Raw genomic sequence first — 27,358 nt, forward strand, 5'->3', positions numbered from 1 at the left:
AACGGGAACATGCATGAAGCTCTTGACAACTGAGCTCACATTGGGTCAGTCAGTCATGACAACAACTCTTATGTTTGCTACAGTTTCTTTCAAAGCAATTCTAGAAACAGACAGCAGATGGGAGCTTCTATCAAGGGAAAGGTAGTTAGATGTCCATACATTGTTCTTATATGAAATGTGTCATGTTTTTGAGTGACTGGTGGCTTGTGCACCTAGCAAACCACAAAGTGAGCTTTACTTGGGCATAGTCTTCAAAACACAGCATTGTGGCCCAAGTTATGCTGGGGCTTGGTCACCAAAGTGAAAGAAGATTGAATATGTGGAAGAGGCCTGGGGTCTTTAGAAGTTTTCATATAGGTTATATATTAGTAAGACTGAGATTTCAAAATAAGATTTTATACTTCAAAACATTTCCAAGGTCATATTTGGATTCAGACCATAATTTATTGGTTATGTACTAAATACTAAAACTGAAGAATTTCCAGGAAGATAGGAAATTAGGGAGATGTGACTTGGATATATTGAAAGTAACAGATATTGTTGACAGTTTCAAAGGGATCATTAGACATTGATTGACTGAAACAGATTAGTTGAGTAAAATAGAAAAAATGAATAGGTAGCCTTGAGAGATGAAATAGTGAATGCAGCAGAAGACAAACAGGGAGAAGAAAAGGCCCTGTAGAAAGCCTTGGATAAAACACAAATTATGTAATTTAATTGGTGGGAGGAGGAAAAATAAAAATACAGCAACTGAAGCAGGCAAAATATGAATGTGTAGAAAATGAGATTGGCATAAACTGCAAAATACCTCAGCAAGAGTGACTAGAGAACAAATGCAAGGCTGTAGGAGCATGCTGACTAGTTAAAAGATAGATAAATGTGTCATCACTAGGAAAATTAGAGGAAGCAGCTGTTTGAATATCAAGAGCTAAGCTGAAAGCCAAAAGATGAAAGGTGGAAGGAATATATAGAAGGGGAATACAAGGGAAATAAATGTGACAACATTGTATAAGGGAAAGAGGAAGTAAATAAAGATGAGATGAGAGCTATGAATCTGTGAGAAGAATTTCACAGTGCATTGGAAGACTTTAAGTTGAAACTAGGCTCATGAAGTAGACAATTTTCCCTCTGAATTATTGAGATCCTTGAGAGAGTCAGCCATGACAAAAATATACCATCTGGTGTGCAATATTTGTTAGACAGGTAAAACATCCTCAGACTTTTCAGAAGAATATAATAATTCCAATTCTAAAACTGGAAGGTGCCGATATATGCGATACTGCCAAACTATCAGTTTCATAAGCGATGGGTACAAAGTCTTGACAAATTATTTAGAGAAGACTGTAAAAATTGGTAGAAGTCTACCTTGTGGAACATCAGTTTTGGTTCTATAGGAATACACAGGCAGTACTGACACCACAGCTTACCCTAGAAGACAGGCTGAAGAAAGTCAAACCTGTGTTTATATCATCTGTAAATTTAGAGAGAGCTTTTGCCAATGTTGAACTTCGAGGTTTGACAATGAGTTTGTAATTCTACGAGAGACTGTAAATGACTTAGAAGATCAGTTGAAGAGGATAGAATTTGTCTTGAAAAGAGGTTATAAGATGCACATCAACAAAACTAAAACAGGGTCAATAGAATGTAGTTTAATTAAAGCAGACAGTTTTGAGGGAGTTAGATTAGGAAATGAGACTCCAAAAGTAGTGGCTGATTTTCACTATTTAAACAAAAAAGTAACTAGATAAAGCTGAATTACAGGTAATATAAAATGCAGACTGGCAGTAGCAAGAAAAGCATTTTTGAAAAAGAAAAAATTATTAGCATTTATGAAAACTGCCCATCTTGTTTTTCTCAATGTATGTGAAGGTTAATCTCAGGAACTACTGTACTGATTTGATATGGTTTTAATTAATAGACTAACTGATTTATGAAGAAGGAATAATTTATTAGCACTATGTCATACTAGTAGTAGATACATACACATGTGAAAGTGGGGCAGGTTGCTAGCTGAATAAAAATTTTTGTGTGTCTGTAGTGTAGCTTTATGTAGAAGTGAAATATGGACAATAGAATTTTCAGAGTATAAGCATTTGAAATGTGGTGCTATAGAAGGAAACTGAAGGTTACATGGATAGACTGAATAACTAATGAGGTGGTATTGAATTAAAATGGGGAGAAAAGAGATTTACGGCAGAACTTAACTATAGAAGGGATAAGTTCATAGGACAATCCTCAGCTATCAGGAAATCATCTGTTTGGTAATGGATGGAAGTGTGGGAAGGTAAAATTTGTAGGAGGAGACCAACATTTGTCTGCAACAACCAAGTTCAAATAGATGAACATTGCATTAAGCAAGCAAATCTTCATATTATAATTTTTTTCTTGTATAGCATCAACAAAATGATCTGGATATTAAGCAGAGTGCAGCAAAAAATACTATTCACTATACATGGGCATATCTTGCTACCACAGTGCAGCATTAATACACAAAAAGCCCCTCACTTTTACTTCTGGAGGAACTATTCTTTCACATATTCATTTCTTGTAGATGTATCATTCTTCTTCATTTATGTGCTGGCTTTGAGTGACTTTCTTCTTTTATGTACATTTTCTATTATTCCATCCCTTTGCACTTGTAGCATTTCGATACACCTTCACTTTTCTTCTTAATATTCCACGCTTCCCACTGTAGATTGAAGTATGGATGGTAGGGCATCACTTGTGAGGATCCAGGCCCATTGTATCAACCTCTGAAGACTATCTTCACTTTTAGTGATCAAATTCACACCACCATGCATCTGTTTCATTTATGAATCCGATTTCTTGTGCTGATTCAAATCTAGAATCTTACACCTTCATCTTGCCAACTTTAAACTTAATACAAACTTTTAATATTCAACAAAATTATCTAATTGACAATAACTTGCACCAACATTAACATGAATAATGTACATGAACATGAATAATGTATTTGTTACATGTATCAGCAATTACAAGGATAACACAAATTGAATTTCCCTCAAGCTCTTGCCCACTCAGGAACTCTTACATAACTAAATGAATGTCAATAAGTCCAGTAAGCCAGTTATACTGTGACATCACTCCAGGGAATCATACACAGCTCACACTTCTACATTGATAATTTTTCTTGTTTTAGCAGGTTCATTCTCCTAGACCCATACAACAACAACAATAACAACAACACACACACATCAAAAAAAGTTTTGCACCACCCGGGTTCCCAATCCCATTGACTGTTCAGAGATGTCACTAAACATGCCTCAAGATGTAAACAATCATGCATGAGCAGTGCCTATTAGACAGAGGGGGTCGAACAGCCAATCAATTCCAGTCATTCCACCAGGAAACAGATACATGGCTCATATTGTCTGTAGTTCAACCATGCCTAAACGGTCAATACCATGGTTCGATTGCATCTGCATTGTTACTTTGTGTGAGAAAGGGCTCTCAGCAAGGGGAGTGTCCAGGCATCTCGGAGTGCATCAAAGCAGTGTTGTTGGGACATGGAGGAGCTTACAGGGAGACAGGAACTGTCAATGATATGCCTTGCCCAGGCTGCCCAAGGTAAGGTCTACTACTGCAGTGGATGACTGCTACCTATGGATTATGGCTTGGAGAAACCCTGACAGCAATGCCACCAAGTTGAATAATGGTTTTTGTGCAACCACAGGACTTCACGTTATGACTCAAACTGTGCGCAGTAGGCTGCATGATGTGCAACTTCACTTCTGACATCCATGGGGACATCCATCTTTGCAGCAACGACACCATGCAGCATGATACAGATGGGTCCAACAACATGCTGAATGGGCCACTCAGGATTGGCATCACGGTCTCTTCACCAGTGAGTGTTGCATATGCCTTCAACCACACAATCGTCGGAGATGTGTTTGGAGGCAACCCAGTCAGGCTGAACGCCTTACAAACACTGTCCAGCGAGTGCAGCAAGGTGGAGGTTCCCTACTGTTTTGTGGTAGCATTATGTGGGGCTGACATATGCTGCTGGTCGTCATCGAAGGCGCCATAATGGCTGTATGATATGTGAATGTCATCTTCCAACCGATAGTGGCACCCATATCAGCAGCATATTGGTGAGGCATTTTTCTTCATGGACAACAATTTGTGCCTCCATTGTGCATATCTTGTGAATGACTTCCTTCAGGATAAAAACTCTCGACTAGAGAAGCCAGCATATTCTATAGACGTGAACCCTATCGAACAAGTCTGGGATAGATTGAAAATGGCTGTTATGGGTGACATGACCCACCAACCGCTCTGATGGATCTAGGAGCAGGGCAGTCTGGACCAAGAGTGCCTTGATGAACTTATGGATAGTATGCCACGATGTATACAGGCATGCATCAATGCAAGAGGATGTGCTACTGGGTATTAGAGGTACCGATGTGTACAGCAGTCTGGACCTCCACCTCTTACGGTCTCGCTGTATGGTGGTACAACATGAATTGTGTGGTTTTCATGAGCAATAAAAAGGGTAGAAATGACGTTTATGTTGATCTCTATTCAAATTTTCTGTACAGGCTCTGGAACTCTTGGAACAGAGGTGATACACACTTTTTTTCATGTATTTATATTGTAGAAGACTCTGCAACTCGCAAAACAACATGAATCATTAGCAGTATACAATTGCCATGAGATGGGAACTGGATGCATGTCTACTTGCTTATATAACCAAAATGCTACTAAATTATTAATTTGTTTCTTCCATTGCATCAAGAACACAGTACTTCAGAGTGTTCTGTAAAATAAAGAGTAGCATTATGTTTCTGAGGGAAACAGAATACAACAAAAGTTCAGATTAGAAAATGTTTCTCGGATATGATTTGCTGAAGGTAGCCACAGGCTTTTTTGATGCTTTACAATACATATTTTACAATATGATAGAGCTGATTATGGATTTATTTTCTAAGTAAAATGTCAGTAATTTGACTGTGGTGTTAGACCATCTGATATTTAAATGTGGTCACATTATTGGTGTCGTAGGTGATGATCCCATGGTTGCTGTCAAGCTGCATGCAGATTCTTTCAACTGGGACTGATTTTCTCTGGAAGTGGACAATAGACAGACAGCTCATAGAGTAAGCTTTTTTTTTTAATGTAAAAACTTCATATTATATTACCTTCAATTTCATGACGAATTTTCTACAAATTTGTCATTCCTATCTCAGACATCACAAATTGGGCAGTTATGTAATTCCTGGTAATATCTGTGTGCAGCTAACATTACTCAATAATTTTTAAGGAATGATGCAGTCCTACTAACTTTACAGTTATAAAATGGAGGGCTAAGTAGATTTTGAGGAAACATGTTCAAAAGATGGAAGTTGAATTTAGAAAGAAGGTGATGGAGGATACTTTTAACAGGTAATGAAAAAAAGAAAGTGAGAGAGGATGCTTTTAATTGGAAATAAATAAACAAGTGCAAACAAAACTGGTCACAGTGCTTCAAAAAAACAAAAACGAAAGTGAGACTACAATATGAATAATAGACAAAAATCAAAAGAAAGATGACAGGCTCAGGAAAATCTTATTATTTAACTATAACTTATTCTTTTGATGTATTGACAGTCATTAGAAATTTTATAAATGGATCTGAAAATTATTTGCGTCAGTTGTGATACAGTTAAGGACAGAACATATTCATTGTCAGTAAAATAATGATGGTGGTGCTATTCATGATGGTAACTAATTAGTTAGTAGTCCACCTAATAACTGGAAGTGCAGTGCAGTGATAAACAGCTGTCTGTATATCTGACATAGTTATGATAATTTTGAAAAACGTGTTTCAGGCCATGTACAGCATTTTCTTCTGATTAACTCAATATACACACATCAAAAAAAGTTTTGCATCATCCCAGTTCCCAGAACTCCCGAAGACAGACATTGACTGTGGATATTGTATCACAGATACAGTCCCTTTGACTGTTCAGAGATGTCACTAAACCCACCCAAAGATGTAAACAACTGTGCATGAGCAGCACCTATTAGATGGAGGGGGTCTGACAGCCAATCAGTTCCAGTCATTCCATCAGGAAGGAGGTACACAGCTCATGTTGTCTGTAGTTCAACCATGCCTAGATGGTCAATACCACGGTATGATCATGTCCACATTGTTACATTGTGCCAGGAAGGGCTCTCAACAACAGTAGTGTCCAGTTGTCTTGGAGTGAACCAAAGCGATGTTGACATTTCGTTGAAGCGGGTGTACTGCCGGTGGTCTGTGTTTTTCTAACACAATATTTAGATGCCGTACCTCAACATCTTCATCAGGTGCTTCCTGTGACTGAATGATAGGCTGACTGTGTCCCTTACTTATATCTGGACAGTGTCTGGCGTTCCCTACGCCATCCGCTCCCGCTGCGACCGTGTCAGTTGGTCGCCAGATGTTCTGGCTTCTGTCCGCGCCCGCTTCCGCTATTTTCCCCAGTGTTTGCCATTTCATGGCGTACCCTACTATGTCTGCACCTGATAGGCATATTCCTAGCACTGTTGACAGGCTGCGTTTGCTGTTGGTGACTGTTCCGACTTTCTGCAGTGCGACCATGTCGGTTGGTCACCAGGTGTTCCGTCTTCTGTCCGTGCCCGCTTCCGCTGTTTTCGCCAGTGGCAGCTGTTTCATGGCATTCCCTATAAGGTCTGCGCCCACCAGGCATGTTCCTTGCACTGTTGACAGGCTGCGTTTGCTGTTGGCGACTGTTCCAACTTTCTCCAGTGCCCCTGTCATTCTCCTGGTCTTGTGTTTTCTCCCATTGTTTTTGTAATAGGTCCAAAGCCGGACTCCATGCTGTGCTGAGTTGATATCCAGCTTCCTGGTTTATCAAGTTCTCTGCCATCTTGACTTCGATCAATTCAGTGATGACACTGTCCCAAAATTTGATGGTCTGAGATAAGATCCTGGTTTTATCATAATTCATGGTGTGCTCAAATTCGAAGCAATGTTCTGCTATTGCCGATTTAGTGGCTTGTCATAGCCTGGTATGCCTTTGGTGCTATTTACATCTTATATCAATGGTCCTGGTGGTCTGGCCAATGTAAGACATACAGCATTCACATGGTATATGGTAGATACCAGGTTTTCTCAATCCCAGATCATCCTTAACCGTTCCAAGAAGCGCTCTGATCTTGTTTTATGGGCAGAATACGCTCTTGATATTGTGCTTTTTCAGTATTCTGCTGATCTTAGCATATACAGGTCCTGCATACGGTAGAAAGGCTACCCTCCTAGCCTCTTCTTCTTGTTCTTCTCCCTCAGTATCAGGTCATCTGGAGGGATGTAGCGCCTTGCAGATGTCCCTTGTTGAGTATCCGTTGTCAGCAAACACTTGCTGTAGGTGTTCTTACTCTGCTGCCAAGCTGTCTGAGTCAGACAGTGTTTTGGCTCAGTGAACAAGTGTTCTCAGCACCCCATTCTTCTGTGCCGGATGATGGCAGCTGTCAGCCTGTAGGTATAGGTCGGTGTGTGTAGGTTTTCTATACATACTATGGCCTAATGTGCCGTCTGTCTTTCTTTTCACCAGGACATCCAGGAAAGGAATTTGACAATTATTTTCTAGTTCCATTGTGAACTTAATGCTGGAGTGTCTCGAGATCAGACCAAGAATCTCATGCAGTTTATCCCGACCATGTGTCCAGATGACAAATGTGTCATCAACGTACCTAAAGAAACAGGTCGGCTTGTAGGCAGCGGTCATAAGTGCCTTGTCCTCGAATCACTCCATAAACAGATTTGCCACTACCAGAGATAAGGGACTACCCATCGCCATTCCTTCAGTCTGTTCATGAAATTGGCCTCCACATAGGAAATATGTCAATGTTAAGATATGCTTGAAAAGGTCCAACACAGCTCCACCAAATTTTTCACTGATTAAATTGAGTGTGTCCTGAAGTGGTACCCTAGTGAACAGAGACTCAGCATCGAAGCTGACCATGGTGTCATTGTTAGAGATTCTTAGGTTTTTGAGATGTTCCACGAAGTCTGATGAGTTACAAATGTGGTGGACGCACTTTCCCACATACGATGCTAACATCTTCTTAAGATGGGTGGCTGTAGGGTAGGTGGCTGCACCAATATTGCTTAACCTATGACGCAACGGAATACCCTCTTTATGGACCTTGGGCAATCCATATAATCTAGGTGGTACTAGTGCCTTAGCTTTCAGTTGCTTGACAACCTTCTCAGGCCATCCTGTTTCCTTGAGCAGAGCTCTGGTTTTCCTGTTCACTCTATTGGTGGGATCATTCTCTAGTTGTAAGCAGGGTCCTGTAAAAGCTGACTGATCTTCTGGTCATAGTCGATCTTCAACAGTATGACAATAGAATTCACCTTGTCTGCCGGTAACACCACTACACTTTCATCTTCCCGCAAACTCTTGAGGGCCATCTTCTCATCTCTTGAAATGTTTGTTTTGGATGGTCTGGCTTTGGTGAGTGCCCTGCATGTATCTCTACAAATCTCTTCTGCAGCACTTGATGGTAGTGTATTGACCACTTGCTCCACAGAGCTGATGAAGCTGGAGACTGGCAGGTCTCTAGGAGTGACTGCACAGTTGTGGCCCCTTCTGAGTACTTTTAAAGTGGCTTAGCGCCAGTATGGCCCTGGTAAGGGAAAGGATCCACGATATGCGGCATAGACTGGACATCACCTCCAGGAATCAGCTTCTACTACATCTGGACTTGGCAAACAGCTTAGCACCGTAGGACTGGAACATGATGGACGGTACATCACGGTTGCTGGCAGCATGCATTAAACACACCGCTAGAGCTCAACAACTGGCAAAATTTGAGCGCACGGATAAAAAAGTGCAACAGGCACACGATACTCGCAAGGTGGTATATTTGAGTGGTCGCCCATTAGAAGATGCCACCTTAAAAGTACTCGGAATGGGCCTCAACTTTGCAGCCACCCACCTTAAGAAGATGTTAGCACCGTATGTGGGAAAGTGTGTCCACCACATCTGTAACTCATCAGACTTCATGGAACATCTCAAAAACCTACAAATCTCTAACAAAGACACCACGGTCAGCTTCGATGTTGAGTCTCTGTTCACTAGGGTACCACTTCAGGACACACTCAATTTAATCAGTGAAAAATTTGGTGGAGCTGTGTTGGACCTTTTCAAGCATATCACATCGACCTACTTCCTATGTGGAGGCCAATTTTATGAACAGACTGAAGGAGTGGCGATGGATAGTCCCTTATCTCTTGTAGTGGCAAATCTGTTTACGGAGAGATTTGAGGATGTGGCACTTACGACCGCTGCCTACAAGCCGACCTGTTTCTTTAGGTACGTTGATGACACATTTGTCATCTGGCCACATGGCTGGGAAGAACTGCATGAGTTTCTTGACCATCTGAACTCAAGACACTCCGGCCTTAAGTTCACAATTGAACTAGAAAATAATTGTGCAGATAGGAGGATGAAACGGTGATACTTTATTACAAATAGTGCATGCATGCAGTCATACAAACAGGTTAGCATAAGCTGGATTCAAAGAGTAGACTGATTCACTATTTAACAGCAGATATGAAATAGCACACCAAAGAGACCTACTAAGGTCACTGTGTGCACAATTGATTTTGATGATCAGTACGAAATCCCCATAGAGGGATCTCCCACCCCTGCCCTCTCACCTGTGGGAGTCATTTCTTTTGATCTTACACTAATACTTCTGGGTCTCCTACAGCTATTGTTCTGTTGCAGGCTGCCAAGTGGAGCATTTTGTGACCATTTCTGCATGGTTCTGAGGTGATACCCCTACTCCCACAGGTGTTGACTCTGTTACCATGGGGCCCTAAAGACACAGCCGTAACAAGAGTGAGGGGTGTGGTTGGTGTCATCCTGTTGTGAGAGTGGTGTTTCAATGTTGACAATTTCCATGAGAAGAAATTGGTGATGAAACTCTTCAGAGTGTGTGTCAGCTTGTAAGAGTTATATTTCAGGCAGATGTCCAATATCCTCTTCTGGGTTCTAAACCAGTTTCAGAAAGTGAGAGGAAACCATGGAGGATTTCCCATTTATAAGTATTCACCTATCCCTTGGATATATACTTAAATTTTCCCCAAAAATCTCACTGCTATCAATTTCATGCTTCAGTCACCTTTCTGTAGCAGGTATTATGTGAGCTTCACAACTTTTCAGGTGAACCTCAACCTCTGGCACTTTGTTGTGAATGCTTTGGCAGTTAACCACTAGGATTTTAATACTCTTTTCTGTGGGAGGCATTTCTTTCAATCTTACACCAATACTTCTGGGTTTCCTACAGGTATTGTTATCTGTATTGTATGGAGAGCTGCTTATTTTTTTTTTTTAAAAAAAGAACCTGTGCTACCTAATTAGCAGCGTCTGATGTGTAGTCCACACCTGACCCATTTAGGGGGACCCACAGTTCTCAACCCAAGAACACATGTCCAGGATGTCACAGCTTAGCTTGTCACTGAACCTTTGAAGTCTCTGGCTCAGTCCTTCCATTGACTCAGAACAAGAGGACCACAATCAGTTCTGGGGACAATGTGCAAGGCTGGTCTTCTCAAACTTCTCTGCCAGTCACTGGAATGACAAATGTATTACTCAGAGTGCAGTCGTCAGGCATAATTTGTTCCAATGTGCACCACACTCTGCAGTTGGTTGCACTGTATCCATAAATGGCTGCTAGAACAGTCTCTTCAACATGTTGAATGGCTGCATTTTTAAGTGGTGCCATGTATTACATGAGAGTGAACAAATAACTTCAAATTAAGCCTGCTGATCATCTTTTAATCTGTTCAGTTAAAAAGTTGCTAATTCCCTTTAATAATTGAAGCAGATACACAAAACGAGATTTCTGAAAAGGTGACAGAAAAATCTGCGGTAAAAATTACTAGTTTCCTAAAACGTTTTGAGGTTAATTGCAGTTGTTAGCAAACTCAAAAACAGAATTAATTTACTATTAATTTACTATGAATGTTGATAATAAATATGGCTACTCCTCTTTAAGGGAAAACTAGATCTCATGCAATATGTCGGTTAGCATATCTGTTACAGTAACCAAATCACAAATGCCTATTTATTACAAATTAGATTACGCAAAAGACAATGGTAGCTTCAGGAAGTTGTCAAATATGCATATTTATCTTCATTGAAATACTTTGAAATTCAAGGGTGATATATTCTTTGGCAGTAACTGTGTACCACAAATGCTGATTTGCTATGAAATAACTTACATATCCAAAACCCTTGTACCAGTAAACTTACAAAAATATAGTTTTGTAAGCATCTGAAAATTCTCAGAAGTAACCATTTCTCATATAATTATACAACGAAATTAGAGAATGATTGTTTTGAATGAGGATAGGCCTACTGTTTTCAAAAACTTTAAGAGAGCGTTGATAAGCTTAAGCCTACAATTGACGATAACAGTAAGACTGTACTGTGGCACTCTCAGCTCATCAAAATTTCACAGTATATCACAATACAAATAGGTATTGATACAATCAATGAAAAATTTTGCAGAAGCAATGCAAACAGTAAAATATGCTAATCTAGACTTTCAAAATGGCACTGAATTTGTACACTAGATTTACTGAACTGGCAGACTCTTGTAGATAGATGTAAACTATTCCAAGAAAGTCCTCAACAAAGTTTCAAGAAGTGGTTTTAAATGGTATCGTGCACATTGGGATCACAAGGATAAGATTAGAATACATACAGCATGCACATAGGCATTCAATCAATCTTTCTTCCTGTGCTCCATATGTGAATGGAATGGGAAGAAACCCTAATAACTGGTACAATGGGATTTAACCTCTGCTATGCACTTCACAGTGGTTTGCAGAGTATAGACATAGATGTAGAATGTCTGTTCATCTTGTTCTAGGACCCTGTGTTGACCAGTGAAAGACGGTTGCAGGTCTGAATAATGTTGACCAGTGTAAGACAGTTGAAGATGTGAATATTGTCTTAGCGAAGCATTGCTTGTGCACAATCTGCCAACATTTTATGATCACCATGAGGTTGTAGAGGAGGTGTGTTGACATGAGCAATATATCACTTGATTTGCCTTACCAATTCCAGTAACACAGTGTCAGCAGATGGTGGAACAGGATCCATAACATCTGCTGTGAGAACAAGGCATACACTGCATAAAATATCTGCCATGGATGCTTGTAACTCTTCTTTGTAGGCATACCACAAGGAGGACCAGCATCCAAGGCAGTGCTTCAGTCCACTGGCCAATGTGTTACATTAGTATTGTTTTAAGTGTGGAGTGACAATGTTCAAGGCCATTACGTTGGGAATGGTATGCTGTTGTCTGAAAGCATTGAACACTGTACAATTTGCACGGTTTAGAGAATAGGTTGTGACAAAGCAAGCTGGGATATTTTTACTTCCCCTCTTGTTTTGTCATCTGCCACCTTAGAATACATTTTTTCTCTTTTAACTAATTACCATTAACATACGTGAATATAATCTGCATCTTGATAAAAGAGGAAGGTTGGCCCTCAATTTTATAAAATATAACACCAGATCTAATTTTGTGCTTAGTTTTATGTATGTAATTAATTTTCTAATTTATTTTGACTATGCCTAGTTAGTATCTTTTGTTATAAGGTGAAAAGAGTAATTGATTCATAACTTAAATTCTGTTGTTGATGTATAAACAAATATAAATTCTATACTAATTATAAACATTTGGAGGAACAACTAATAGTATTCTTAAAGAAACTATTTGGCTCTACTCGAAAACATCTTAGCAAAGCTGGCTCTTAATTAATTCTGAAGTAATTAACAGTTTTGTCCAAATTATTGCTTGCGTACTTATATTTGTTAATTTCATGATTTAAACAAATAATTAGGCCCAACTCTTGTAGTAGAAGAAACTGTTGAAAAGACAGACTTTTTCGACATATTCAGTTAATTTAATGAGAAGTTTTAATTGTAATTTCTGTAAATTAAACATTGGACAATGTGAAGTTTCAGTACCTATTATTGTGAGGATATTTTGGTTCCGAGACAGTCACTCCACAGCCGAGTTTCAGACGAGGAACTTGTATTGGTTAGATCAACAACAATGCATCTGTGAAATAAGTGTAACGCAGTTAGGCCGTGAGTTAAAATAATGAGTGTCTGCTCCATATGTACCTTTCTGTTCTTCAAGAACTGTGAACTTTGTGGTTAGGTTTTTACTGCTTGTAGATGTTCACTAGTAAACTATTGTAGCAGTATGTGGAGGTTTGCCTGCAAACTGTTAATGAGGTTTATGGGAAGTTAAAACAATAGTGCGCTGGCTATATATAACTGTGTATTATGGAGGGGGGTTTATGAACAATGAAGGTAAACTTCTGTGAAATGCAACTGTGTACCTGTGGGCTATATTATTTAAAGTAGTCAGTGTTGTACTTCCACAACCCATTTTTCAGACAGTATCACAATGCAGTACATCAACACCAAGGACAACAAATGAAGAAATAAAGAAAGCAAACCGTCACAAGGTGTGACTTGAATTGGCATCCTTTGTCTGTGGTAACTGACTTAAGACAGATGAACCTTGCTATCAACATCTGTAGGAAAGCCAGAACTGTACTTTCTGCTCTCATATCCACCAAGAGGCCTCTACCCAAGTTGTGACAGTGTCTATTGCTGGCAGGATATAACCATAGCTGTTGAATTCTGGTAGAGGTACCACTGCTTTAATGTGTATACTATTGCTAGAAAAAGAGCTAGTGTTCAAAAGTTATGTCTTTGTGTGCTCCACGAATTGATCCACTATAAGTGAGTGATTGCTTTTCCCTTATTTTATGTACTGTTCCCACAAGTCTGAAGTGTGTGTGTTGTATGAACCCTTTGGTATTGTATATCTGTCATCTTTCAGAAATGCTTGGCGTTTGGCCTTGCTGCCCTATCAGTTGATGCACGATCATGTTCACTCCCTGAAGACAGATTTCACATTAGGTCACATGAAACTCTGACCAAATGGTGATTGGTCCAGTTCCAGCATGCAACACACTGTACTAATCAACAAAAATCACTTTACAGAATTTTTGTGGAATAACTGGACATAACCTATGTTGTCACATACCACACCAAAGTTGTTTGTCCATACTAAAGATTGTTGCTTGTTCCAGTATCAATTTGGTGATGCTGTCTTGCAGAAGTGCTGCAATTTGCAGGTTTTGCTGCTACACTTCAGCCAATTCATCATCTATATTGGCACTCACTGGGTTGATATGAGAGAGAAACTTGAGCACTACATTGTCTGCTCCCTTAATATGATGAATGTTGTTGTGAATGATCCTGTAAGACTGCAGTGAGAGAACCAGTGGAGTGTATCAGCCATTCCTGGATTGAGTATAGCCTGTACCACCACCCAATTAATTATTTGTGAAAATCGTTAGTGGGTATCCTTTAACGCCATCACAAAAATGTTGGACTATTTCATAGAGTGCCAATAACGCTTTGTCAAGCTGACCATTTTCACTGTGATTCCATGAGTTTCTGAGAAAATAATCAGAGTGGTTGTTGTTGACCTTCTATCATATGTTGTAAAACTGCAACAGTGGCAGTGTCACTGGCATCTCTTGAAATATATAAGTGTGCTGAAGGCAAGGGGTGTACCAGGGTTGCTGCTTGGTGGAGGTAACCTTTCATTGAATCAAATATTTGTTGCATCTGCTCACACTACTTCAGAGTCTGCTTGTCATTAACATTCTTGCTGGCTAAAGTATTAGTTAATGTATATGGCAGCAGTAGAAGTTTACAATCCCCAGGAAACTTCATAGTTTGTGAATAGTTATCAGTTGAGTCATCCGCTTCATGAGTTTAATTTGCTCTTGTGTTGGCCAAATGCTGTACAAATTGCTTAGTGGCCTAAAACGGTAACTTCCTGCCTGCACAGGTGGCACTTTCCATTTTTGTCAAATATGAGAAGCATTCAGTAAGTAATGCAACACACATTTTGTCTGAAAGCACGGTGGTTTTATTTAGGATTCCAGTACACTATATTACTCCCCATTCTTTGGGCTACAAAGCCCTATTTTTTCAACATAATCTCCCATTCAGTGCAATGACGTTTACCACTTTACTGGGAGAGTCTGTATTCCCACATTCTACTGGTCGACATCAAGCCAACATCTTGATGCATCAATAACTTCCCCATTATCCATGCACTGCTTCCCATTAAGTGTATCCTTCATTGGGGCAGACAGGTGGAAGTCAGAAGATGAGAGATCCAAGCTGTCAGGTGGATGAGGAAGAACAGTCCAATGAAGTTTTGCAAGGTCCTCTCAGATGCCCAGTCTTAGGCGAAGCCTTGCTTTTTCATGGAGAATGAGAAGTACATTTGCATTTTTGTGGTGAAGAACACTCTAAAGTCATCGCTTTAGCTTCCTTAGGGTAGCACAATACACTTCAGAGTTGATTGTGCCACCATGAGGGAGGACATCAAACAAACAACCCCTTCAGAGTCCCAGAAGACCATAGCCACGACTTTTCCAGCTGAGGGCGCAGCTTTGAGCTTTTTTTTGGAGGAGAGATGGAGTGGCACCACTCCATGGATTGCCATTTTGTTCCCGGTTTGAAGTGATGAACCCATGCTTCATCACCTGCAATGATATTCAACAAAAAGTTGTCACTATCAGCCTTGTAACGCAAAAGCAATTCCACACAGATAGCTCTTTGTTGCTCCTTATGGTCTTCTGTTTGGTGGCGGGGAATCCAGTTGGCGCACACATTTGAGTACCTGTCTGGTGGACGAGAGTGTCAGCACTACCAACAGAGATGTCCAGTTGAGCAGTGAGGTGTTCGATTGTCATACATCGATCATCTCAAGTGAGAGTGTCCACAAGTTGCAAAACTGCAGATGTCACAGCTGTGTGCAGTCGGCTACCATACGGGAGATAGACAGGTTTGCATGATTTTGTTGTGATGCCTCACTAGATTTACGTACTGACACAGGAGTTAATGTAGATTCAGACCACTACCTTGTAATTGTGAAACTAAAAGCTAGAATATCTAATTCAAGAAAAGTCAAAGGAACACCTCAAAGTAAGTACATGGTATCGAAGCTAAAAAAATGAAGATATCTCTAAAACGTACTATGAGAAGGTTACAGAGAATCTTTCATTATACATCCGTAGTTTGTGATAATCTGTATCGGGAATGGAATGCTTGCAGGGATGCAGTCATTAAGGCAGCAGAAGAAGTGCTAGGGAAAGAAGGAAAACAACCAAGGAATTCCTGATCTGATGAAGAATGTAAGAGAACAAGTCAGGAGAAAAATCTGTCATACAGGAAAATGCCTGAGAAATCATATACTCATCTAGCAGTAAGAAATTATCAAGAAAAAAGGAAAGAAGAGGAGGAACTGTATCAGAGAAAGAAAAGGGAATGAGAAAGAAAGCAGATTGAATAACCGGAAACAATTCAAAAAACAAATGATGATAGAAAATTTTATCAGAAAATTAATAGTGAATGAAGAGCATTTAAGCCGCACATCAACCTCTGTAAATTTGAAAATGGGACATTACTAACTGATTATTAAGGGGTATTGGGTAGATTATTTCAGTGACCTGTTGGATGCTTCAGAGTCCCCTATTGAAGATATCCCAGTCCCTCCAGAAGATGATGCCATAGTATCTCCCCCTTTCCCAAGGAGGAGTGAACAAAGCAGTTGCCTGATCAAAGAACAATAAAGCACCAGGGACTGACAATATAACATCTGAACTATTGAAAGCTGGAGGAGTTGGGCTAAATCATAGGATCTCCAAGATTGTGTGCCTCATCTGGGAAAAGGAAGAGTTGCCAGAAGAATGGAAAGTAGGAATAGTATGCCTGGTGCATAAGAAAGGAGATCTATTTGAATGCAGCTACTACAGAGGCATAACACTCTTAAATGTTTTATATCAAATATCCTGTTTAATAGACTTTCACCTACAGCAGAAGACATTATTAGAAGCTATCAAGGGGTGCAGGTTCAGACCAGGAAAGTCAACTGTAAACCAGATATTTACTCTCCGACAAATAGCAGAAAAGACCAGTGAATTTAATGTTGGTGTGCACCATCTTTTCATTGACTTTAAATCTTCATATGACACAATAAACTGGGCCAAACTTTGAGGCAGTGAAGGAATTTTGAGTGCCTGGAAAGTAGGTGTGTTTAATAGAGGTAACCCTAAAGTACCCTCAGTGTACTGTACAAGTGCAGTCCAGGCTATCACCTCAGTTTCCCACTCAAACTGGGCTAAGGCAAGGATGGGCTTTCCTGCTTACTTTTCGACATGGCACTTGAAACAGTGGAATGCGAATCAGGTATTCAGACAAGAGGTACTATCAACTATAGGTCTGTACAATTGCTGGGATAAGCAGATGTCGTGGATTTAAAGAGCAGAACACTTAGAGATCTACAAAGTGCATTTTCAGCTCTAAAACAGAGTGCGGAGAAGAGGGGCCTGAGAATTAATGAAGGAAAAATGAAGTATATGTATAATGGCACTAACCAATCCTTACAGCCGACAACCCTTGATCGAATGACATTTGAGCGAGCGGAATGTTTCACCTATCTGGGCTCAAAGATAGAAGAAAATGGCACCACCTGTACTGAAATTATGGCTCACATAGGTGCTTCTAACCAATGCTACTTTGGAATGTTGCAACATTTTAAATCCAAGCTTCTATCACGAGGGGCTAAGTTCCGACTTTACAAACGCTGATATGCCCAGTACTTATTTACGGCTCAGAAACATGGACAATGACAAAGCAGGGTGAAAACAAACTGAGATAACATGAAAGAAGTGTATTGAGGAGTATTTTTGGACCTTTATATGAAAATGGGACCTGGAGGAGGTGAAGGAATTATGAACTTTATGACTACTATAAGGAGGATGATGTGGTCAAGTTCATAAAGCTGTGTACATTTAGATGGGCTGAACATGTAATGTGACTTGATGAGACAGATTCTGCAAGGAAAGCATCGGTTGCCATAACTGGAGGTCAATGGCGAAGTATAGAGAGGAATGGCAGAAAATTGAGGAGGCCAAGCCACACCCCAGGATGTAGTGCCAATGGAAGAAGAAGAAGAAGAAGAAGAAGGGTAGCACAATACACTTCAGAGTTAATTGTGCCACCATGAGGGAGGACATCAAACAGAATAACCCCTTCAGAGTTCCAGAAGACCATTGCCGTGAGTTTACCAACTGAGGGCTCAGCTTTGAGCTGTTTCGTTGGAGGAGAGATGGTGTAACACCACTCCATGGATTGCCATTTTGTTTCCAGTTCGAAGTGATGAACCCATGCACCATCACCTGCAATGATATTCAACAAAAAGTTGTCACAAACAGTCTTGTAACACAAAAGCAGTTCCACACAGATGGCTCTCTGTTGCTTCTTAAGACCTTCTGTTTGCCAGCAGAGAATCCGGTGGGCACACACCTTTGGGTACCCCATCTGGTGGACGAGTGTCCAGTTGACCAGCGAGATGTTTGGTTGTGGTCCATCGATCACCTCAAGTGAGAGAGTTTACAAACTGCAACACTGCAGTTGTCACAGCTGTGTGCAGTTGTCTTCCATACAAGAGATAGAGCAGGTTTGCATGATTTTGTTGAGATGATAACAGACACCTTATCCAAGGACTTGCTGTGCTTTTGCCCACTGCCAGTCTCCATAACATTGTTCAAGCTCCTATGAATATCTGCAATACTCTGCTTTTCCACCAAGAGAAATTCAATGACAGCTCTCTGCCTGGGATGCACCTCCACTACAGACATCATTTTGAAGGCTACATATAGCACTGCCACCTACTGAAACTTCATGAAACTATAGGCACTGAAGTGTGAATATTCCATGGTGTCCCACAACAAAGTCCATATTTTTCAGGCAAAATTGGCCAAGGAAAAAAGGTGTTGCGTTATTTACTTAATGCCCAGTATTACAAATGTCTCTAGCACTTCAAAGATTTTCCCCAGATCCTCTTCATGCTCTTATGAAGATGCTGAGAATATAGGAATGTTGTTCAAGTAAGGGAAGTAGAAAGAAAACTTATGGAGGACCTTGTTGAATAAATGCTGCCATATCTGGGCAGCCTAATTTAAACCAAGTGGCATGAAAATAAATTTGTACAGTCCAAAAGGCATAATAATGGCATTTTTGGTGTGTCTTTCAAGGCTAAAGGAATGAGAAAGCATGCCTTTTGACAGTTGAGGACACTGAAAATTGACACACTGGCTAATGTGTGTACAAAATCCTGAATGTTGGGTATGGAGTATCCATCTGGCACCATACAAGCATTCAGGACCTAACAGTCCCTGCACAATCTATAGGAATTATTTTTTAGAACCAAGTGAATAAGGGAGTCCCAAATGCTATCCAAAAGTTGCATGATCCTCAACTGTGACAATTCATTGATTGCTGCGTTTGTGGCATGTAACTTGTCTGGTGCCATACATTAAACCTTGTTGAAGACTGTGGATTCTGCTATAGTATTGATTTTATGCACAGTATTGTCTCTGACACCACTCACAGCTGGAGGCTGGTTCATGAATGACAAAGCACAGGTTGCATTGACATCATTGTCGCTGACCTGTATTTGCTCAGGCGGTTTTCCTTGAAGTCTGTGGGTGGAACGTCTTGAGGATCTGCAAGATTTCTCTGCTCCATTATAGCCACTGCTGATTTACATAATCCTGGATGCAATGGACAGCATCACAGTGTGCTTGTTTCACATTTTCAAATCCTCCTGAGACTATGCTTCTAAATGTAATGAAGTCCTAGTTAGCATCTTGTCTAGATAAAGAAAGTGTTTGTCCTCCTTGGAGGAACTGCAAAAATAATTTTTTTCTTAATTTTAGCTTTTCCACATCCAGTAAAAGTGCTTGAATGTGTTGGTTTGGCATTGGTGGCAATTCCACGTGGCATGTAGTACCCTGTGGAAGACCCAGGTGTTAGAACTGCCCAGTACACCCACTCAGCACTTCCTATTCCAGTCCTGTCACAGGCTTATCCTACCACATCAGAGGATGGGCCACCTGTGGAAGCAACCATTTTGTGTAATAGCTCTGATGCAAACATTGCTCAGATTTTTATATTGCTTTGACCATCAATCAGCCATCCAACAGGAGGAAGGATCACCACCAAAAATGTTCAAATGTGTGTGAAATCTTATGGAACTTAACTGCTAAGGTCATCAGTCCCTAAGCTTACACACTACTTAACCTAAATTATCCTAAGGACAAACACACACACCCATGCCCGAGGGAGGACTCGAACCTCCGCCGGGATCAGCCGCACAGTCCATGACTGCAGCGCCTTAAACTGCTCGGCTAATCCCGCGTGGCAAGGATCACCACCAAACTATGGCCAAGAGTGAAGTGGACCAACCTGTTGCATAACATGCATGTGAATATAACATGCTTCATTTCAGTGGCTGCTTCACAACCTGGGCCATATGGATCTTTCTCTTCATCAACAGCTTTTCTGAACAGCTCCAATGGGAGTTATCCTTACAATGTGTTCTCTGCTCCTGAAATCTTCCTGGCCTCAACCTATGGTAACCTACTGTCTCCATACCCTCTGTCACATAGTTTCCGCTTCATCTGTCCTATCATCTCCTCAAAACTCATGTCCCCTCACCTTTATTGTGCACTGCTCTCTGCCAATACATCTGTCTTCTCTGCTCCTCTCCTTTTCACTATTTTTATAACCCCCACCCTTTTCCACTCCCACCTCTTGTCCCTGCACACTCCGCCAGGCAGCACTGTTTCCTCTTCGCCCACCCATACTCTGCTATCCCTCCCCCTCCTCACTCCACTATGTTCTGTTGCTACCGTTCGATGCTTTTCAGTTTCCGTCTGGCCTGAGCTGACAGAGATAGCAGTCATGTGTGTGAGCTTTGCTTGCTTGTGTGAATGTGTGTGTGTTTTTCTTTTCTGATAAGGCTTTGGCCAAAAGCTCAATTTCTAACAGTCTTTTGATTGTTCCTGTATGCACCTCAGTGTGTCATTTTTACAGTAAGTAGCTACCTATCCTTTCTATAATTGTTGACAAGATTGTTTTTCCTACACACGTGCATTAACTTACATGTTTTCTACATTCAGAGCAAGCTGCCATTCCTCACACCATCTACAAATTCTGTCTGTCATCTTGTATCCTCCTACAGTCACTAAACGACAAAGCTTCCTGCACTTCTCAGCATCAACAGCAAACAGCCACCGATTGCTGCTCACCCCTTCTGTCACGGTAATCCAGGATAGACAATGGGCTACCTTCCACAGGTCAAATAGAATCATCTGCAGGTAATGGCTGTGAGTAGGTCTGTTGTGATGGTTGACATTATGTTGCATAATAGTCATTGAACACTTGTCTTTTTCCTCTGCAGCAGCAGTGTGCAATGTGTCTAGGGTGTACACAGTGGGAACATATTAGGATGTTGTCCTCTGTCCTCAAGAAGTCTGTTTTTCTGTGGGGTGTTGTACTTGGCAGAGGAGTTGGTTGTACTTGTGTTGGTCAGATACTGAGTTAGTGTTTGATGGCTGTGGCATAAGTCCAACATGGCAGAATCCATTCTTAATTGGCACTTTTGTCTGGTGGCCGAGATTGATGCTGAAGACTGACACACCTCGTCTTAAAGATTCATAACAGCTATTTCTCGCATTCTTGGTCTGATATTTTTCACTGCCATAAACTCTGTATTTCTTCTCTTACTACCTGACATATAAGAGTGGTGAGGTCGTAGCAGTATTCCACAACTGCTATAGGGACCCATTCGGGAAGTTTTTTTTCCCCAAATGTCTTGGCCCCACTTGATTAATTCCTCTGTTGTCAAGACATCCTTTACCAGAAAACCTTGGTACATCTCTTACTTGGATTCACAATGTGGCATAGGGCCAAACCATTGAGTATGCAGATTACCGTTGGGCTGTGCCATCCTATGGACCTTAAGAATGATGCACTGCTTGTACTGCAGTTTCAGTTCATGTAGGCAGTGTGTTTTAAGTTGCCTAATTGAAGCCAATGTAATGTACATGTTTTGAAGTACCTGGTGTCTCCATCAAACAATCCCACGTTATAAACACAATCAAGTCCAAATTTGAAACAGGGTCATCAGTGACGTACAGCACGTAGCACTGAAAGCACATTTATTATGGACACCAACATACAGACAGAATGGAAGTGCCTCCTTGACAGAGATTGCTGCTATTGATACAAACATAGAATATTCTAGAATATGGAAACAGTTAATATTGTCTTTAACCTTAACAAAGATTTAGATAATATTTCTTTATTAGGTAAATTTTAATATTGATCTTTTTGTAGTCTCAGTTTGGTTATTTATTTAATTATTTTTACCTGACAAGATTGTACCTTACAACACACTCTTACACTGAACCAGGGTTTTACATGTATGGTACTTTTTACATCTCTGTTTCTTAAAGAATGATAATTACTTTTATACAATAAATAGTAATAAAATGGTGCTAATATAATTAAACAAGTTTTGAATGTATCTGAAGTCAATAATTCACCCCAATTACTGGATATGAAAGATATTATAGCAATGTTTGTAGATTTCAAAAAGGACTTTGATTCTGTTGACAGTAAAACTATGGATAAAATATTCTGAGAAGTTGGCATAAAGCCTAAATTAGCAAATGGAGTTCATGAAACACTTTTAGAGACAGTATAGAAAGTGAAACTTTGTGGGAGAAGTCTCAGCTCTTTGAAATAACCACAGGTGTATGGCAATCTGATGGAGAGTCCCAAATTCTTTTTAATTTCATTCTAGAAAAAGAGTGAGAATTTGGAATGAAAATCTAAATGAACATGTGAGCTCACCAACAAGGTTGAGAAGGGAAAACAAAAATGTTGAAATAAACTGTCTTGATTTGCAGATGACTTTGCTGTACTTTCTGAAAATGTGACATAATAAATATCCTGTAGGACTGACTTAAGAATTTCTGCATAAAAGATAAATAAATGAAGTTCAACAAGCATTAAAAATACACTGAAATTCGTAAAAATTGATATTGGCAAAAATAGAGAAGGTAAAAAAAGTAAAATATTTTCGGGGAGATAATCCAAGAAAATGGTATAGAAAAAGATGTTATTGAGAAAAGAATACATAAAATGGAAAGAACATACGGTATAAGTATTAAAGAATGTCACAACAAAAAAATGCTTGTCTAAAAATGCAAAAACAAGGCATTACAATACAGTAGTAAAGCCAGAATGTCTCTATGGAAGGAAGTATATAGCATTAAACTACATTTAAATAAATTAGAAAGACTAGAATGGTGAATCATTTGGAAAAATATTTGGCCCACAAAAAACTATGGAAGGTTGGAAATTATGAAGTAACAATGAAATTTATTAAAACATTCAGAACATACCTGAAATAATGATACAAAGAAGATTGGTGTGTTTTGGACATATATATTGAATGGAAGACAGTAGATTAACCAAAAAGATATTCAATATTTGTGAGATAAAAGGTCAATAATAAGTGGGATCCATATAAAAGCTGAAGATACAACTGACAGAAAAGTGTTTACGAGAAAAATATTGATATAGAAGCTTTCTAAGGAGGAGAGAGGAAAAGAACTGGTTTGAGGTAGACAGAGAACAGGACGAAAGATCATAGTGAACAGATGAAAGATTACTGGAAGAAAAGAAAAGAACAATAAAAAAGGAATTGGATTCTGAGAAGATAAGTGAGAAAGTGTGAGAGTATGGCTGCAAAATCTGTTTGGTGTTGAACACACAGCTGATCAATGAAAAGAATTGTGTGTACAGTACTATAGACCTGTACCTCTTGTTCACTGCTATGCTTGATATGTAAGTCTAGAGCTAGTTCAGGTGCTGAGGCTTTAAAAGACACATATATAAGACTGAGAATTTTACTAGCTTTTAGATGATACCTTTCCCAGAGATACAGAGAAAGACAGTGCACTTCTGCGCATTCTCTCTCTCTCTCTCTCTCTCTCTCTCTCTCTCTCTCTCTCTTCATATTATGATGTGAAGTGTGGATTGGGATGGGGAGAAGGAACAGAGGCAGAGGAGACTGTGAGGAAGACAGTATGGATGTATTATGAATGAAATTGGGAACCTGGAGCAGGGGGGAAGTGGTTGTGGGCAGGGGGTTGAGGCCAGGAGGATTACAGTTTGCAGTATGTGTTGCAAGGAAAATTCCCATCTACTTAATTCAGAGAGACTGGTGGGGCAGAATCCAGATCATGTGGGTTGTGAAGTGCCCATTGAAATTGATCATGTTGTGTTTTGCAACATGTGTGGTATTGCATGATCAACTCTGCTCCTGGCCGCAGTTTGGCGGTCGCCATTCATTAATATGGACAGCTGATCGGTTGTCATGTCCACATAAAATGTTGTGCAGATATTACAGCAGAACTGGTATATGACAAGAAGCTAGCCAAGTTCTCAGTATAGTTCAAGTGCTTTTTGAAGACTGAGCATATCTACAGTTCAGAGCACAGTTGAGAGACCTTGACAACCTCTGCCCAATGTTTCCCTGATGATGGCTGCACCTTTGTAGGTGTTGTGGGCCTGGTTGATATATACTGAAGAGCCAAAGAAACTGATACGCATGTCTAGTATTGTGTAGCGCCTCCATGAGCACACAGAAGTGCCACAACATGACGTGGCATGGACCTGACTAATGTCTGAAGTAGTGCTGGAGGGAATTGACACCATGAATCATGCAGGGCTTTTCAGAAATCCGTAAAAGTACAAGAAGGAGGAGATCTCTTCTCTGAACAGCGCATTGCAAGGCATCCCAGATGTGCTCAATAATGTTCACATCTGGGGAGTTTGGAGGCCAGTGGAAGTACTTAAACTCAGAAGAGTGTTCCTGGAGACACTCTGTAGCGATTCGGCATTTGTGAGATGTTGCATTGTCCTGATGGAATTGCCCAGGTCTGTAGGAATGCACAAGGGACATGAATGGATGCAGGTGATCAGACAGGATGCTTACACACATGTCACCTGTCAATCATATCAAGACATACCAGGGATCCCATATGACTCCAACTGCACAAGCCCCAAATGATTACAGAGCCTCCACCAGTTTGAACAGTCATCTACTGACATGCAGGGTCCATGGATTCATGGGGTTGTCTCCATACCCATTCACGTCCATCCACTTGATACAATTTGAAATGAGACTAATCCAACCAGGCAACATATTTCCAATCATCAACAGTCCAGTGTCTGTATTGACAGGCCCAGGTGAGGTGTAAAGCTTTGTGTCATATAGTCATCAAGGGTACACAAGTGGGCCTTGGGCTCTGAAAGCCCATGTTGATGATGTTTCATTAAATGGTTCACACACTGACACTTGTTGATGGCTCAGCATTGAAATCTGCAGCAATTTGCGGAAGAGTTGCACTTCTGCCATATTGAATGATTCTCTTCAGTCATTGTTGGTCCCATTCTTGCAGGATCTTTTCCATCCTGCAGCGATGCTAGAGATTTGACGTTTTGCCAGATTCCTGATATTATGGTACAATTATGAAATGGTTGTAAGGGAAAATCCGCACTTCATCACTACCTCGGATATGCTGGGTCTCATTGCTCATGCGCCGACTATAACACCATGTTCAAACTCACTTAAATCTTGACAGCCTGCCATTGAAGTGGCAGTAACCGATCTAACAACTGCACCAGATACATGTTGTCTAACATAGGCATTGCTGACCACAGCACCATATTCTGCCTGTTTACATATCTCTGTATTTGAATATGCATGCCTATACCAGTCTCTTGGTGGTTCTGTGTATATTTACAGTATATTACTTGAAATTTTATACTTCCATGTTTCCTCTTTCTCTTCCAATGATTTTCTTTCCCCATCCTCTTTCTACACTGACTGACACAATAAAAAACAGAATACTGCAATTTCTTGAAACAATTTTATTGTAAATTTTTATTTGAAATTCCTGTCACTTTTATGACTCTAAAGTAGTATTTTGTGATAGAATATTATGATGTGGATTTATCTACAAATCTATCAGAAAAGGGATTATAAACAAATTAAGCCAGAGATGTGGAAGTGACATGAATGGAATCACACTTCAGTCAAATTCTGAGGAAGCTCTTAAAGGTAATGCATTTTCAAAAGCATTATTGTCTGCTCTTGCACCGATCATGGCATCCAGTCTTTCAAGATTGCCCCTGATTAATGCTGCTATGTCCTTTTGAGGAATCACCTCCCATTCTTTCAAGGGGGTTCCCATAGGTCTTGTAGGGTCTCTGAGTAGTGCTGATGGGCCCTTCTCTCCTGCTGGTCCTGTATGTGCTCAGTAAGATTAAATCAGAGCTTCAAATAGACCAAGCCCTAATGTGAATCTCTTGGTTCATCCAAGAACTCTTGCACATTTCTTGGATTATGTGGGCATGCACTATCATGCATTAGTGTAAAACCATCATCAGTAAATAGTGCTGGGTGCAACATGCTCCAAAAGGATTTTCTTGGAATACTGATGTGCTGTAAGCCTCCCATGTTCCGTGAAGACCAAATTCAGTTTCTACAGTCATACTGATTCCTCACACTCCATTAGGGAACCACCCAGAATGGGTTTTCTTCTTACCCACTCTCTACCATCAGGTTGCCACAGGCCATATCAGGACTCAATGGCGAACAACATTTGTGCACTCATTATTGTACTCTTTAGCATCAATATTCCCTTGCAAAAGGTAGGCAAGCAGTGCGATGCTCTCTGGTGAGTTCTGGGCTCATAGCAAATCTTCAGGATTGAAAATTGGCTTCTTCCAGTCTTTTTCAGATAGTTCTCTCATTAACATTGGCCCCTCAAACTTGGATTTGATTTCATGCTTCAGTGGCGAGACGGTGGCAGAGAACATGAAGTTGTAAGAAATGGTCATCTTCTTGCAGACGCTGCTCTTCTTGGGCCTGATAAAAGTTTCCTTGCTTAGCCTCCAGTTTCCCTGTACCTTCTTATGATTCTGGCATGTGTCAAAAGTGTAGTTCCAATACCACTGCAAAGTAGTGCACGCTATGACCATCTTCCACCAATGCAATAGCTTTTACAACATTTTCAGGGCTTAGCGACATGTTTACTCCATGCATTGTTGTTTCCTCACAATACCATGTCAGTAACGTTCCCCATCTAAAAGTATAGGATAAAGTGCTACACTTTGATATAACATATAATTATGCATCATTTTTTACATGTTTTGTTCTTCATGCTGATCAGTGTAGTGTATATTTCCATTATCTTCTCCTCAAATTTTCTCACTGTGTTTTTCTAATATGGTTTTATTTAGTTGTTTTAGATTTCCCTATACTTGCTGTAATGATGATGAATGTATTTGCATCT

General features: G+C 40.2%; 1 protein-coding gene across 6 annotated transcripts in view; it reads left to right on the forward strand.

The window, feature by feature from the left end:
- LOC126193225 (solute carrier family 25 member 45-like) overlaps window positions 1-27,358 on the forward strand; it is a 94,837-nt gene that overhangs the window by 36,683 nt on the left and 30,796 nt on the right. For 4 of the 6 annotated variants that reach the window (XM_049932670.1, XM_049932673.1, XM_049932671.1 and 1 more), the window contains exon 2: window positions 5,026-5,120. The exons of the other annotated variants lie outside the window; for them this stretch is intronic. The gene's annotated coding sequence lies outside the window, so the exon portion shown is untranslated. The remainder of the gene's footprint in view (window positions 1-5,025; window positions 5,121-27,358) is intronic. 6 annotated transcript variants of the gene reach the window in all.

The sequence above is a fragment of the Schistocerca nitens genome, chromosome 1 (genome assembly GCF_023898315.1).
Source record: "Schistocerca nitens isolate TAMUIC-IGC-003100 chromosome 1, iqSchNite1.1, whole genome shotgun sequence".
NCBI lineage: Eukaryota > Metazoa > Arthropoda > Insecta > Orthoptera > Acrididae > Schistocerca > Schistocerca nitens.